The following is a 14267-nucleotide window of genomic DNA, read 5'->3' as shown; positions in this document are numbered from 1 at the left end:
CAAACTGAAGCAAGAATTGCTGACATGGGGACAAGAGCAACATCCTCCAGGGCGCACGAGACACCAGAGCAAACTGAAGCAAGACTTGGCGACAAGAGGACAAGAGCAACATCCTCCAGGGCATATCAGACACCAGAGCAAACTGAAGCAAGACTTGCTGACATGAGGACAAGAACAACATTCTCCAGGGCACACAAGACACCAGAGCAAACTGAAGCAAGACTTGCCGACCAGACGACAAGAGAAACATCCTCCAGGGCATACGAGACACCAGAGCAAACTAAAGCAAGACTTGCTGACATGAGGACAAGAACAACATCCTCCAGGGCACACGAGACACCAGAGCAAACTGAAGCAAGACTTGCCGACCAGACGACAAGAGCAACTTTCTCCAGGGCACTTGAGACACCAGAGCAAACTGAAGCAAGACTTGCTGACAAGAGGACAAGAGCAACATCCTCCAGGGCACACGAGACACCACATGGTCAGAAGACGGCAACATCTGGTACCCTAGCTAGTTAACGTTAAATGTTGCCAGTGTTATACCAATAGGGGTGCCGAGTACGGCCCTACCACTGTTTTGGAAACTAGTACTGTGAGAGAAAGAAAGAAAAAAGCCTAATGTTTACAATACCAAAAACATTACTTTGTTTCCCATATTCTATGCAGTCAGATGCATCAGCAAGAGAGAGGAAGAGAGAAAGTGGAAGCGAAAAGGAAGGTCTTGAGTTGCTTCCGGAACCGGAGGTGGTTCTGCTCAAGTTTGAGAGAGGCAGGGAGGATGTTCCGGAGGGAGGCCCCAGCCGAGGAGATAGATGTGCCCCCAATTCTCTGCTTGGAGAAGCGCCTGACCCTCAAAGAGTTGGAGGTGGATGAGAGGAGAGCTCAAGAAGGAAGATGTTTAGGAAGAGAAAGTTGGAGGTAGTGCAGTCCCAGGCCCTAGAAAGTCTTGTGGAGGATGCAGAGGTTCTTGAACTTGATCCTTGCCGCCAGTGGGAGCTAATGAAGACATTTCAGAGCTGCAGAGATACGATCCTAGGGCTTGAGGCCAAGGACAAGTCTCACAGTCCTGTTCTTGATACATTGTAGAGGATGGAGGGTAGAGGCAGGAAGATTTAGAAAGAGGCTGTTGCAGTAGTCCAGCCTAGAGATATGCAGAGCTCTAGAGACAGTGAGCTTCTGGGGGAAAGTGAGGAAAGGAAGAATACCTCTGAGGAGGTGCAGCTGGTAGTGTGACTTCTTAGAGACGTGTGTGATGTGAGGAGAGAAGGAGAGGGTGCAGTCGAAGATGACACCAAGGTTCTTTGCCTCGCAGGTGGGAGCAGGAAGCGGGCCAAGGGAGGCCGGCCAGAGAGAGAGAGGAAAGGAGGGAGTGGGTGTCCCAATGAGGAGGATCCAGGTCTTACTGGCATTAAGGCAGATGTCATTGGCGAATCATTGGGCAAGGAATTTGGGAAAACAATTCTGGGAGCTATATCCAGGCAACCCAGAGCGAAGGGCGTGGAACCAGTCCCCTGTTTATTCCCCCGCGCCCCGAGCAGACCCAAGAATAAGGTCCCTGTCTTGATAATGGGAAGAGACCTCAGTCCATACAGACGCCCCCCCTACCCACCCCCAGGCCATCGAGCGGGCTGGTGTGAGGCTAGTCCGGGGCTAATACGTGTGCACTGCGTGATTTCACACGTGCACTGCGCCGGTGTCTGATGGCTACTTTGGTATTTTTTTATTATGACATTTTCATAAATAAAGGATTAAAAGGGGGGACTGGGAGCTGCTCGGCCAGAAGCGGCTGGGTGTGGGGGCGGATGACGGTCAGGTGGAGGCGGGTCTGTGCTGGCGATGCTCTACCCCCCCGCCCACCTCCCCTATATAAAGGCACGCAGCTGCCTCTGGAGGGACTTGTGATCCCCGCAGGTGGGCTCCCGGGTCCTGCGGTGTCTAGGAGGGAAAGGGCTGCGGCGCGCACCCACGGCGCACAGTAAGGTGAGTGCAGGCTCGTGTGCATGCATGTGTCCTTTCTGTGGGGGCGCATGGCGCCGAGAGGCCGCTTCTGAGCGCTGGGAGGGCTGCACAGCGGTGCATCGAAGCTTGGCTTCCAGCGGGTGTCCAGCAAAGCAGGGGTCAGAAATTAGATATACAGGAGAACACGTGCCCACTTATCAAAAAAGGGAAGCTGGTGCTTGCCAGGACCTGATGCACCCTCAGCAATTGTAATTCTTCTACTAATTGAATTCACACTCAAGAGCAACGCAATCCACGGGGACGCATGTGTAACTGTTCTGTGTTAAATTAACGTGGTTGCAACGAATTTTAGTCAGACCTTTCACATACTGCCCAGATCTGCCCCCCAGGGGGTAGATTTCTATGTGTGTGAACACATATTAAGGTGAATGACAGACCTGGCCCCTGACGAGCGAGTACAGTGCAGGGCTGTGTACTTACCGGCGAGGTGGCTCATGTCTCTCCTGTGCTCTAAGCCGGGTTCTAGTCATAACTACTAGTACGGGCACTGACCCGGGGTAAGCGTGCACGGCCTTGCTGTGCACTGACCCGGGGTACGCGTGCACGGCCTTGCTGTGCACTGACCCGGGATACGCGTGCACGGCCTTGATGTGCACTGACCCGGGGTAAGCGTGCACGGCCTTGCTGTGCACTGACCCGGGGTAAGCGTGCACGGCCTTGCTGTGCACTGACCCGGGATACGCGTGCACGGCCTTGCTGTGCACTGGCCTAGCAGTGCTGGGTTCCCTCCCGGGATAAACTCACCTGGCGCACTTAATGGCTCTCTCTCTCTTATTCTCTCACGGTGTTTTTTATTCTCAAACTCAATAATTCCGTTACTCTATTTCTTAGTTTCACTACCTGTTACTCTCTGTTGCTCTCAATACCTCTGTTACTCTATTTCTTAGTTTCACTACCTGTTACTCTCTGTTACTCTCAATACCTCCGTTACTCTATCTCTTAGTTTCACTACCTGTTACTCTCTGTTACTCTCAATCCCCCCGTTACTCTATTTCTTAGTCTCACTAACCTCTGTTACTCCCTGTTACTCTCAATACCTCCGTTACTCTATTTCTTAGTTTCACTACCTGTTACTCTCTGTTACTCTCAATACCTCTGTTACTCTATTTCTTAGTTTCACTACCTGTTACTCTCTGTTACTCTCAATACCTCCGTTACTCTATCTCTTAGTTTCACTACCTGTTACTCTCTGTTACTCTCAATCCCCCGTTACTCTATTTCTTAGTCTCACTAACCTCTGTTACTCCCTGTTACTCTCAATACCTCCGTTACTCTATTTCTTAGTCTCACTAACCTCTGTTACTCTCTGTTACTCTCAATACCTCCGTTACTCTATGTCTTAGTTTCACTACCTGTTACTCTCTGTTACTCTCAATACCTCAGTTATTCTATTTCTTAGTTTCACTACCTGTTACTCTCTGTTACTCTCAATACCTCCGTTACTCTATTTCTTAGTCTCACTAACCTCTGTTATTCTCTGTTACTCTCAATACCTATGTTACCCTATTTCACAGTCTCACTACCTCTGTTACGCTCAACACCTCTGATACCGTATTTCTTAGTCACTACCTCTGTTAGTCTCACTGCCTATATTACTCTCTCTGTTACTCTCAGTAACTCTGTTACTCTATTGCTTAGTCTCACTACCTCTGTAACTCTCTCTGCTACTCTCAATACCTCTATTACCCGATGTCACAGTCTCACTATCTCTGTTACACTCAATACCTCTGTTGCTCTATTTCTTAGGCTTACTACCTATGTAACTCTGTTCCTCCCACTACTATGTTCCTCTAGGTGGCAAGTGCCCCCCTGACCCTCTCCCCGCCAACCCCCGCTGCCTCTCCCCCCGCTTTTGCTCTGCCCCTTTTGTCCCTCCTTGCACACTCCAGTGTTGACTCCTAAGGGGGTGGCCTTAACTGCACCTCCCTTCTCCTCCGCCACTGGGGGTGTGATGCCCCCCCCCCCCTTGCACTGAGGTCTCTGAAGAGGGCCCTCTTTGATGCGTATCAATACGGGAGCTCACCTTTCATCTTGATGCGTGTGACGCAGAGGCCGGCCCCCGGTCCCGCCTTTCATCCTGCTCCAGTGTATCGATGGACTCTGTTCTTTTAAGGCGTGAATAGTGCTTACTGAGAAGGCCATCGTCTCTAGGCGCCCACGACTAAGGTCTGTGAATGCATATAGGCGCGAGGCCTCTGCGATGGCAGAGGGCGGTGTCGGTGACCTGTTAGCTCGGTGCATCAGACAGAGGTCACGTGCATGCCCTTGAAAGGTCACTAGGGCCAGGCTCGGTCACGCAGGCGCGTGCAAGGCCAGAGGGGCTGGGGCAGAGCCAGGTCGGGTTGACGTGGAATATGTCCTCTTTCAGGCCCTCGATTCCGAAAAGAAAAGTCTATAATGCCCCACCACACAAAACTACAACTAAACAATAGTCCCAAGGACGCTCGCCCCACGAAAATCAAAGAACCGGTCAGGACAGAAGGACGACACTGCAACAAGACCCCGACCCGAACCATTCAAAGCCTTAACCAACCAGGGTCACTCTAGATCACCTGAGAACAAATACCACGCACCCAGTCCCACACCTGAAGATTGGGTTCAGACGCACCCACCAATCCAAACCACACTCAATAGGATACAGGTGGATCAGCGCAACTCCACCAAAACGAGTCGGCCCACGAGGAACCGGCAACATCCGAACCCACAGGTATACAACTAACGGACCCATAAGTACTTGAACCAGGATACAGACCCCACTAACCCGACCCTCAATCTTCTGCATGCTCAAACCCACACAAAACCACATAACCACCTCTCTCGCAGCAATCCGCACGCACTTTACCACACCGCATCAACAAGACATAAACTTCAGCCACAGCACTCAAGGCCCTCCTCCGATCCGATACTAGCACCAAAGCCCAGCACTCGGTGTATACTGAGCTGAAGCTGCCAACAGCACACCACCTCTCCCACTCTCCTTCTCCCCTCCTGCGACTAACCCTACCCACCCTTCCTGTTTACAGATCCGCCAGAGCACATGGGGACCAATTCCGTTGCTGACGGTGCGCTATACAAGTACTGCTACCATAACATATAATAAAGAGTGTTTAGTGTCCGTGCCCATCCGATGTTTGGCCTCTGTAGTTTCAAACCCTGAGCTCACTTTAGCAGGTTTGGTGGGAGCAAGAGGGGCTTCAGCCCCGGGGCGTCCACGGGCAATGGCAGACACACATGTTGATTTAGCACCAAACTTGGAGGAGCTGCTTTGTTCAAATCTTTGCTCATTCGATCCTTGGCCTCTCTGTGCCAGGGACCGCTCCGTGGCGGGGGGAACGTTGAGCTCTGGGATTTAAAGAAGTGAAGGGCCTGGCGCTAGCTTGCTATGGCTGTGCGAGTTCACTGGAGAGATACGTTTGTGAATGAACCCAATAGCTGGGGAGGGTGGGAGAGTCCAGCGCTGAGAAGCGAATATAACTATTATGGGTCCGGTCTGAGGACTGTGTGAGCACCCACTCTTCTGAAACATAGACAGAATTATGAAGGTACAGAGAAGAAGAAACAGGAGCTCTAGGCGGTGGGGCATGGACTTCCCTAGAGTCACGAGAAGAAACAGGAGCTCTGGGTGGTGGGGTGTGGACATCCCTAGAGACTGGGCGGTGGGGTGTGGACATCCCTAGAGACTGGGCGGTGGGGCGTGGACTTCCCTAGAGACTGGGCGGTGGGGCGCGGACTTCCCTAGAGTCACGAGAAGAAACAGGAACTCTGGGCGGTGGGGCGTGGACTTCCCTAGAGGCACGAGAAGAAACAGGAGCTCTGGGCGGTGGGGTGTGGACATCCCTAGAGACTGGGCGGTGGGGCGTGGACATCCCTAGAGACTGGGCGGTGGGGCGCGGACTTCCCTAGAGTCACGAGAAGAAACAGGAACTCTGGGCGGTGGGGCCTGGGCTTCCCTAGAGGCACAAGAAGAAACAGGAGCTCTGGGCGGTGGGGAGTGGACATCCCTAGAGACTGGGCAGTGGGGCGTGGACTTCCCTAGAGATTGGGCGGAGGGGCGTGGACTTCCCTAGAGACTGGGCTGTGGGGCGCAGACTTCCCTAGAGAGTGGGCGGTGGGGCGTGGACTTCCCTAGGGGCACAAGTAGAAACAGGAGCTCTTGGCGGTGGGGCATGGACTTCCCTAGAGGCACGAGAAGAAACAGGAGCCCTGGGCGGTAGGGCGTGGACTTCCCTAGAGGCATGAGAAGAAACAGGAGCTCTGGGCAGTGGGTCGTGGACTTCCCTAGAGGCATAGGAAGAAACGGGAGCTCTGGCCGGTGGAGCATGGACATCCCTAGAGGCACGAGAAGAAACAGGAGCTCTGGGCAGTAAGGCATGGAATTCCCTAGAGGCACGAGAAGAAACAGGGGCTCTGGGTTGTGGGGTGCAGACTTCCCTAGAGGCACAGGAAGAAACAGGAGCTCTGGGCGGTGGGGCGTGGACTTCCCTAGAGGCACGAGAAGAAATAGGGACTCTGGGCGGTGGGGCGTGGATATCCCAAAGGGCACAAGAAGGAACAGGGGCTCCGGGCTGTGGGGTGTGGACTTCCCTAGAGGCACAAGAACAAACAGGAGCTCTGGGTGGTGGGGCGTGGACTTCCCTAGAGGCACAAGAACAAACAGGGGCTCTGGGCTGTGGGGTGAGGACTTCCCTAGGGGCACAAGTAGAAACAGGATCTATGGTAGGTGGGGCCTGGACTTCCCTAGAGGCACAAGAAACACGAGCTCTGGGCAGTGGGGGGGTGAACTTCCCCAGAGGCACAAGAAGAAACATGGGCTCTGAGCGGTGGGGTGTGGATATCCCAAAGGGCACAAGAAGGAACAGGGGCTCTGGGCTGTGGGGCGTGGACTTCCCTAGAGGCACAAGAACAAACAGGGGCTCTGGGCTGTGGGGTGCGGACTTCCCTAGGGGCACAGTAGAAACAGGAGCTCTGGTAGGTGGGGCGCAGACTTCCCTAGAGGCACAAGAAACAGGAGCTCTGGGTAGTAGGGCATGGACTTCCCTAGAGACACAAGAAGAAACAGAAGCTCTGGGCGGTGGTACGTGGGCCTCCCTAGAGGCACAAGAAACAGGAGCTCTGGGCAGTGGGGGGGGGGACTTCCCCAGAAGCAGAAGAAGAAACAGGGACTCTGGGCGGTGGGGCATGGACTTCCCCAGAGGCACAAGAAAAAACAGGGGCTCTGGGCTGTGGGGTGTGGACTTCCCTGGAGGCACGAGAAGAAACAGGGGCTCTGGGCTGTGGGGTGCGGACTTCCGTAGAGGCACAGGAAGAAACAGGAGCTCTGGGCGTGGGGCGTGGATATCCCAAAGGGCACAAGAAGGAACAGGCCTCTGGGCGGTGGGGCGTTGATATCCCAAAGGGCACAAGAAGAAACAGGGCTCTGGGCGGTGGGGTGTGGACTTCCCTAGAGGCACAGGAAGAAATGGGAGCTCTGGGCGGTGGAGCCTGGACATCCCTAGAGGCACGAGAAGAAACAGGAGCTCTGGGCGGTAGGGCATGGACTTCCCTAGAGGCACGAGAAGAAACAGGGGCTCTGGGCTGTGGGGTGCGGACGTCCCTAGATGCACAGGAAGAAACAGGAGCTCTGGGCGGTAGGGCCTGGACATCCCTAGAGGCACGAGAAGAAACAGGAGCCCTGGGCGGTAGGGCGTGGACTTCCCTAGAGGCACGAGAAGAAACAGGGACTCTGGTGGTGGGGCGTGGATATCTCAAAGGGCACAAGAAGGAACAGGACTCTGGGCGGTGGGGTGTGGACTTCCCCAGAGGCAGAAGAAGAAACAGGGACTCTGGGCGGTGGGGCATGGACTTCCCCAGAGGCACAAGAAAAAACAGGGGCTCTGGGCGGTGGGGTGTGGGCTTCCCCAGAGGCACAAGAAGAAACAGGGGCCCTAGGCGGTGGGGTGTGGATATCCCAAAGGGTACAAGAAGGAACAGGGGCTCTGAGCGGTGGGGTGTGGATATGCCAAAGGGCACAAGAAAAAACAGGAGTTCTGGGAGGTAGGGCATGGACTTCCATAGAAGCACGAGAAGAAACAGGGGCTCTGGGCTGTGGGGTGCGGACTTCCCTAGAAGCACAGGAAGAAACAGGAGCTCTCGGCGGTGGGGCCTGGACATCCCTAGAGGAACGAGAAGAAACAGGAGCCCTGGGCGGTAGGGCGTGGACTTCCCTAGAGGCACGAGAAGAAACAGGGACTCTGGGCAGTGGGGCGTGGACGTCCCAAAGGGCACAAGAAGGAACAGGACTCTGGGCGGTGGGGCGTGGATATCCCAAAGGGCACAAGAAGGAACAGGACTCTGGGCGGTGGGGCGTGGATATCCCAAAGGGCACAAGAAGGAACAGGACTCTGGGCCGTGGGGCGTGGACTTCCCTAAAGGCACAGGAAGAAACGGGAGATCTGGGCGGTGGAGCCTGGACATCCTTAGAGGCACGAGAAGAAACAGGAGCTCTGGGCGTTAGGGCATGGACTTCCCTAGAGGCACGAGAAGAAACAGGGGCTCTGGGCTGTGGGGTGCGGACTTCCCTAGAGGCACAGGAAGAAACAGGAGCTCTGGGCGGTAGGGCCTGGACATCCCTAGAGGCACGAGAAGAAACAGGAGCCCTGGGCGATGGGGCGTGGACTTCCCTAGAGGCACGAAAAGAAACAGGGACTATGGCGGTGGGGCGTGGATATCTCAAAGTGCACAAGAAGGAACAGGACTCTGGGCGGTGGGGCGTGGATATCCCATAGGGCACAAGAAACACGAGCTCTGGGGAGTGGGGGGTGAACCTCCCCAGAGGCCCAAGAAGAAACATGGGCTCTGAGCAGTGGGGTGTGGATATCCCAAAGGGCACAAGAAGGAACAGGTGCTCTGGGCTGTGGGGCGTGTACTTCTCTAGAGGCACGAGAAGAAACAGGAGCCCTGGGCGGTGGGGCGTGGACTTCCCTAGAGGCACAAGAAACACGAGCTCTGGGCAGTGGGGGGGTGAACTTCCCCAGAGGCACAAGAAGAAACATGGGCTCTGAGCGGTGGGGTGTGGATATCCCAAAGGGCACAAGAAGGAATAGGGGCTCTGGGCTGTGGGTCGTGGACTTCCCTAGAGGCACAAGAACAAACAGGGGCTCTGGGCCGTGGGGTGTGGACTTCCCTAGGGGCACAAGTAGAAACAGGAGCTCTGGTAGGTGGGGCCTGGACTTCCCTAGAGGCACAAGAAACAGGAGCTCTGGGCAGTGGGGGGTGGACTTCCACAGAGGCACAAGAAGAAACATGGGCTCTGAGCAGTGGGGTGTATATATCCCTAGAGGCACAAGAAGAAACAGGAGTTCTGGGCTGTGGGGTGCAGACTTCCCTAGAGGCACAGGAAGAAACAGGAGCTCTTGGCGGTGGGGCCTGGACATCCCTAGAGGCTTGAGAAGAAACAGGAGCCCTGGGCGGTAGGGCGTGGACTTCCCTAGAGGCACGAGAAGAAATAGGGACTCTGGGCGGGGGGCCTGGATATCCCAAAGGGCACAAGAAGGAACAGGGACTCAAGCTGTGGGGTGTGGACTTCCCTAAAGGCACAAGAAGAAACAGGGGCTCTGGGCGGTGGGGCGTGGACTTCCCTAGAGGCACAAGAACAAACAGAAGCTCTGGGCGGTGGGGCGTGGACTTCCCTAGAGGCACAAGAACAAACAGGGGCTCTGGGCTGTGGGGTGCGGACTTCCCTAGGGGCACAAGTAGAAACAGGAGCTCTGGTAGGTGGGGCCTGGACTTCCCTAGAGGCACAAGAAACACGAGCTCTGGGCAGTGGGGGGGTGAACTTCCCCAGAGGCACAAGAAGAAACATGGGCTCTAAGCGGTGGGGTGTGGATATCCCAAAGGGCACAAGAAGGAACAGGGGCTCTGGGTTGTGGGCGTGGACTTCCCTAGAGGCACAAGAACAAACAGGGGCTCTGGGCTGTGGGGTGCAGACTTCCCTAGGGGCACAGTAGAAACAGGAGCTCTGGTAGGTGGGGCGCAGACTTCCCTAGAGGCACAAGAAACAGGAGCTCTGGGTAGTAGGGCATGGACTTCCCTAGAGACACAAGAAGAAACAGAAGCTCTGGGCGGTGGTACATGGGCCTCCCTAGAGGCACAAGAAACAGGAGCTCTGGGCAGTGGGGGGTGGACTTTACCAGAGGCAGAAGAAGAAACAGGGACTCTGGGCGGTGGGGCATGGACTTCCCCGAAAGGCACAATAAAAAACAGGGGCTCTGGGTTGTGGGGTGTGGACTTCCCTAGAGGCACGAGAAGAAACAGGGGCTCTGGGCTGTGGGGTGCGGACTTCCCTAGAGGCACAGGAAGAAACAGGAGCTCTGGGCGGTGGGGCCTGGACATCCCTAGAGGCACGAGAAGAAACAGGAGCTCTGGGCGGTGGAGCCTGGACATCCCTAGAGGCACGAGAAGAAACAGGAGCTCTGGGCGGTAGGGCATGGATTTCCCTAGAGGCACAAGAAGAAACAGGGGCTCTGGGCTGTGGGGTGCGGACTTCCCTAGAGGCACAGGAAGAAACAGGAGCTCTGGGCGGTAGGGCCTGGACATCCCTAGAGGCACGAGAAGAAACAGGAGCCCTGGGCGGTAGGGCTTGGACTTCCCTAGAGGCACGAGAAGAAACAGGGACTCTGGCGGTGGGGAGTGGATATCTCAAAGGGTACAAGAAGGAACAGGGGCTCTGGGCGGTGGGGTGTGGATATCCCAAAGGGTACAAGAAAAAACAGGAGCTCTGGGCGGTAGGGCATGGACCTCCATAGAGGCTCGAGAAGAAACAGGGGCTCTGGTTTCTGGGGTGAGGACTTCCCTAGAGGCACAGGAAGAAACAGGAGCTCTCGGCGGTGGGGCCTGGACATCCCTAGAGGCATGAGAAGAAACAGGAGCCCTGGGCGGTAGGGCGTGGACTTCCCTCGAGGCACGAGAAGAAACAGGGACTCTGGACAGTGGGGCGTGGATATCCCAAAGGGCACAAGAAGGAACAGGGGCTCTGGGCGGTGGGGCCTGGACATCCCTAGAGGCACAAGAAGAAACAGGAGCCCTGGGCGGTAGGGCGTGGACTTCCCTAGAGGCACAAGAAGAAACAGGGACTCTGGGCGGTGGGGCGTGGACTTCCCTAAAGGCACAGGAAGAAACGGGAGCTCTGGGCGGTGGAGCCTGGACATCCCTAGAGGCACGAGAAGAAACAGGAGCTCTGGGCGGTAGGGCATGGACTTCCCTAGAGGCACGAGAAGAAACAGGGGCTCTGGGCTGTGGCGTGCGGACTTGCCTAGGGGCACGAGAAGAAACAGAAGCTCTGGGCTTTTGGGCGTGGACTTCCCTAGGGGCACAAGTAGAAACAGGAGCTCTGGTAGGTGGGGCCAGGACTTCCCTAGGGGCACAAGAAACAGGAGCTCTGGGCAGTGGATATCCCTAGAGGCACAGGAAGAAACAGGAGCTCTTGGCGGTGGGGCATGGACTTCCCTAGAGGCACAAGAAGAAACAGGGGCTCTGGGCTGTGGGGTGCGGACTTCCCTAGAGGCACAGGAAGAAACAGGAGCTCTTGGGGGTGGGGCCTGGACATCCCTAGAGGCATGAGAAGAAACAGGAGCCCTGGGCGGTTGGGCGTGGATATCCCAAAGGGCACAAGAAGGAAAAGGGTCTCTGGGCTGTGGGGTGTGGACTTCCCTAGAGGCACAAGAACAAACAGGAGCTCTGGGCGGTGGGGCGTGGACTCCCCTAGAGGCACAAGAACAAACAGGGGCTCTGGGCTGTGGGGTGTGGACTTCCCTAGAGGCACGAGAAGAAATAGGGACTCTGGGCGGTGGGGCGTGGATATCCCAAAGGGCACAAGAAGGAACATGGGCTCTGGGCTGTGGGGTGTGGACTTGCCTAGAGGCACAAGAACAAACAGGGGCTCTGGGCTGTGGGGTGCGGACTTCTCTAGGGGCACAAGTAGAAACAGGAGCTCTGGTAGGTGGGGCCTGGACTTCCCTAGAGGCACAAGAAACATGAGCTCTGGGCAGTGGATATCCCTAGAGGCAGAGGAAGAAACAGGAGCTCTTGGCGGTGGGGCATGGACTTCCCTAGAGGCACGAGAAGAAACAGGGGCTCTGGGCTGTGGGGTGCGGACTTCCCTAGAGGCACAGGAAGAAACATGAGCTCTGGGCAGTGGGGGGGGTGAACTTCCCGAGAGGCACAAGAAGAAACATGGGCTCTGAGCGGTGGGGTGTGGATATCCCAAAGGGCACAAGAAGAAACAGGGGCTGTGGGGCGTGGACTTCCCTAGAGGCACAAGAACAAACAGGGACTCTGGGCTGTGGGGTGCGGACTTCCCTAGGGGCACAAGTAGAAACAGGAGCTCTGGTAGGTGGGGCCTGGACTTCCCTAGAGGCACAAGAAACAGGAGCTCTGGGCAGTGGGGGGTGGACTTCCCTAGAGGCACGAGAAGAAACAGGAGTTCTGGGCGGTATGGCATGGACTTCCCTAGAGGCACGAGAAGAAACAGGGGCTCTGGGCTGTGGGGTGCGGACTTCCCTAGAGGCACAAGAAGAAACAGGAGCGCTTGGCGGTGGGGCCTGGACATCCCTAGAGGCATGAGAAGAAACAGGAGCCCTGGGCGGTAGGGCGTGGACTTCCATAGAGGCACGAGAAGAAATAGGGACTCTGGGCGTGGGGCGTGGATATCCCAAAGGGCACAAGAAGGAACAGGGGCTCTGGGCTGTGGGGTGCGGACTTCCCTAGGGGCACAAGTAGAAACAGGAGCTCTGGTAGGTGGGGCCTGGACTTCCCTAGAGGCACAAGAAACACGAGCTGTGGGCAGTGGGGGGGGTGAACTTCCCCAGAGGCACAAGAAGAAACATGGGCTCTGAGCGGTGGGGTGTGGATATCCCAAAGGGCACAAGAAGGAACAGGGGCTCTGGGCTGTGGGGCGTGGACTTCCCTAGAGGCACAAGAACAAACAAGGGCTCTGGGCTGTGGGGTGCGGACTTCCCTAGGGGCACAAGCAGAAACAGGAGCTCTGGTAGGTGGGGCCTGGACTTCCCTAGAGGCACAAGAAACAGGAGCTCTGGGGGGTGGGAGGTGGACTTCCCCAGAGGCACAAGAAGAAACATGGGCTCTGAGCAGTGGGGTGTATATATCCCTAGAGGCACGAGAAGAAACAGGAGTTCTGGGCGGTAAGCCATGGACTTCCCTAGAGGCACGAGAAGAAACAGGGGCTCTGGGCTGTGGGGTGTGGACTTCCCTAGAGGCACAAGAAGAAACAGGAGTGCTTGGCGGTGGGGCCTGGACATCCCTAGAGGCACGAGAAGAAACAGGAGCCCTGGGCGGTAGGGCGTGGACTTCCCTAGAGGCACGAGAAGAAATAGGGACTCTGGGCGGTGGGGCGTGGACTTCCCTAGAGGCACAAGAACAAACAGGGGCTCTGGGCTGTGGGGGGAGGACTTCCCTAGGGGCACAAGTAGAAACAGGAGCTCTGGTAGGTGGGGCCTGGACTTCCCTAGAGGCACAAGAAACACGAGCTCTGGGCAGTGGGGGGGTGAACTTCCCCAGAGGCACAAAAAGAAACATGGGCTCTGAGCGGTGGGGTGTGGATATCCCAAAGGGCACAAGAAGGAACAGGGGCCCTGGGCTGTGGGGCGTGGACTTCCCTAGAGGCACAAGAACAAACAGGGGCTCTGGGCTGTGGGGTGCGGACTTCCCTAGGGGCACAGTAGAAACAGGAGCTCTGGTAGGTGGGGCGCAGACTTCCCTAGAGGCACAAGAAACAGGAGCTCTGGATAGTAGGGCATGGACTTCCCTAGAGACACAAGAAGAAACAGAAGCTCTGGGCGGTGGTACGTGGGCCTCCCTAGAGGCACAAGAAACAGGAGCTCTGGGCAGTGGGGGGAGGGGACTTCCCCAGAAGCAGAAGAAGAAACAGGGACTCTGGGCGGTGGGTCATGGACTTCCCCAGAGGCACAAGAAAAAACAGGGGCTCTGGGCTGTGGGGTGTGGACTTCGCTAGAGGCACGAGAAGAAACAGGGGCTCTGGGCTGTGGGGTGCGGACTTCCGTAGAGGCACAGGAAGAAACAGGAGCTCTGGGCGGTGGGGCCTGGACATCCCTAGAGGCACGAGAAGAAACAGGAGCCCTGGGCGTTAGGGCGTGGACTTCCCTAGAGGCACGAGAAGAAACAGGGACTCTGGGCAGTGGGGCGTGGATATCCCAAAGGGCACAAGAAGGAACAGGACTCTGGGTGGTGGG

This window comes from Ambystoma mexicanum, chromosome 13, assembly GCF_040938575.1.
Source record: "Ambystoma mexicanum isolate Mex_15411 chromosome 13, UKY_AmexF1_1, whole genome shotgun sequence".
NCBI classification, from domain to species: domain Eukaryota; kingdom Metazoa; phylum Chordata; class Amphibia; order Caudata; family Ambystomatidae; genus Ambystoma; species Ambystoma mexicanum.
This window is presented reverse-complemented; position numbering follows the sequence as displayed.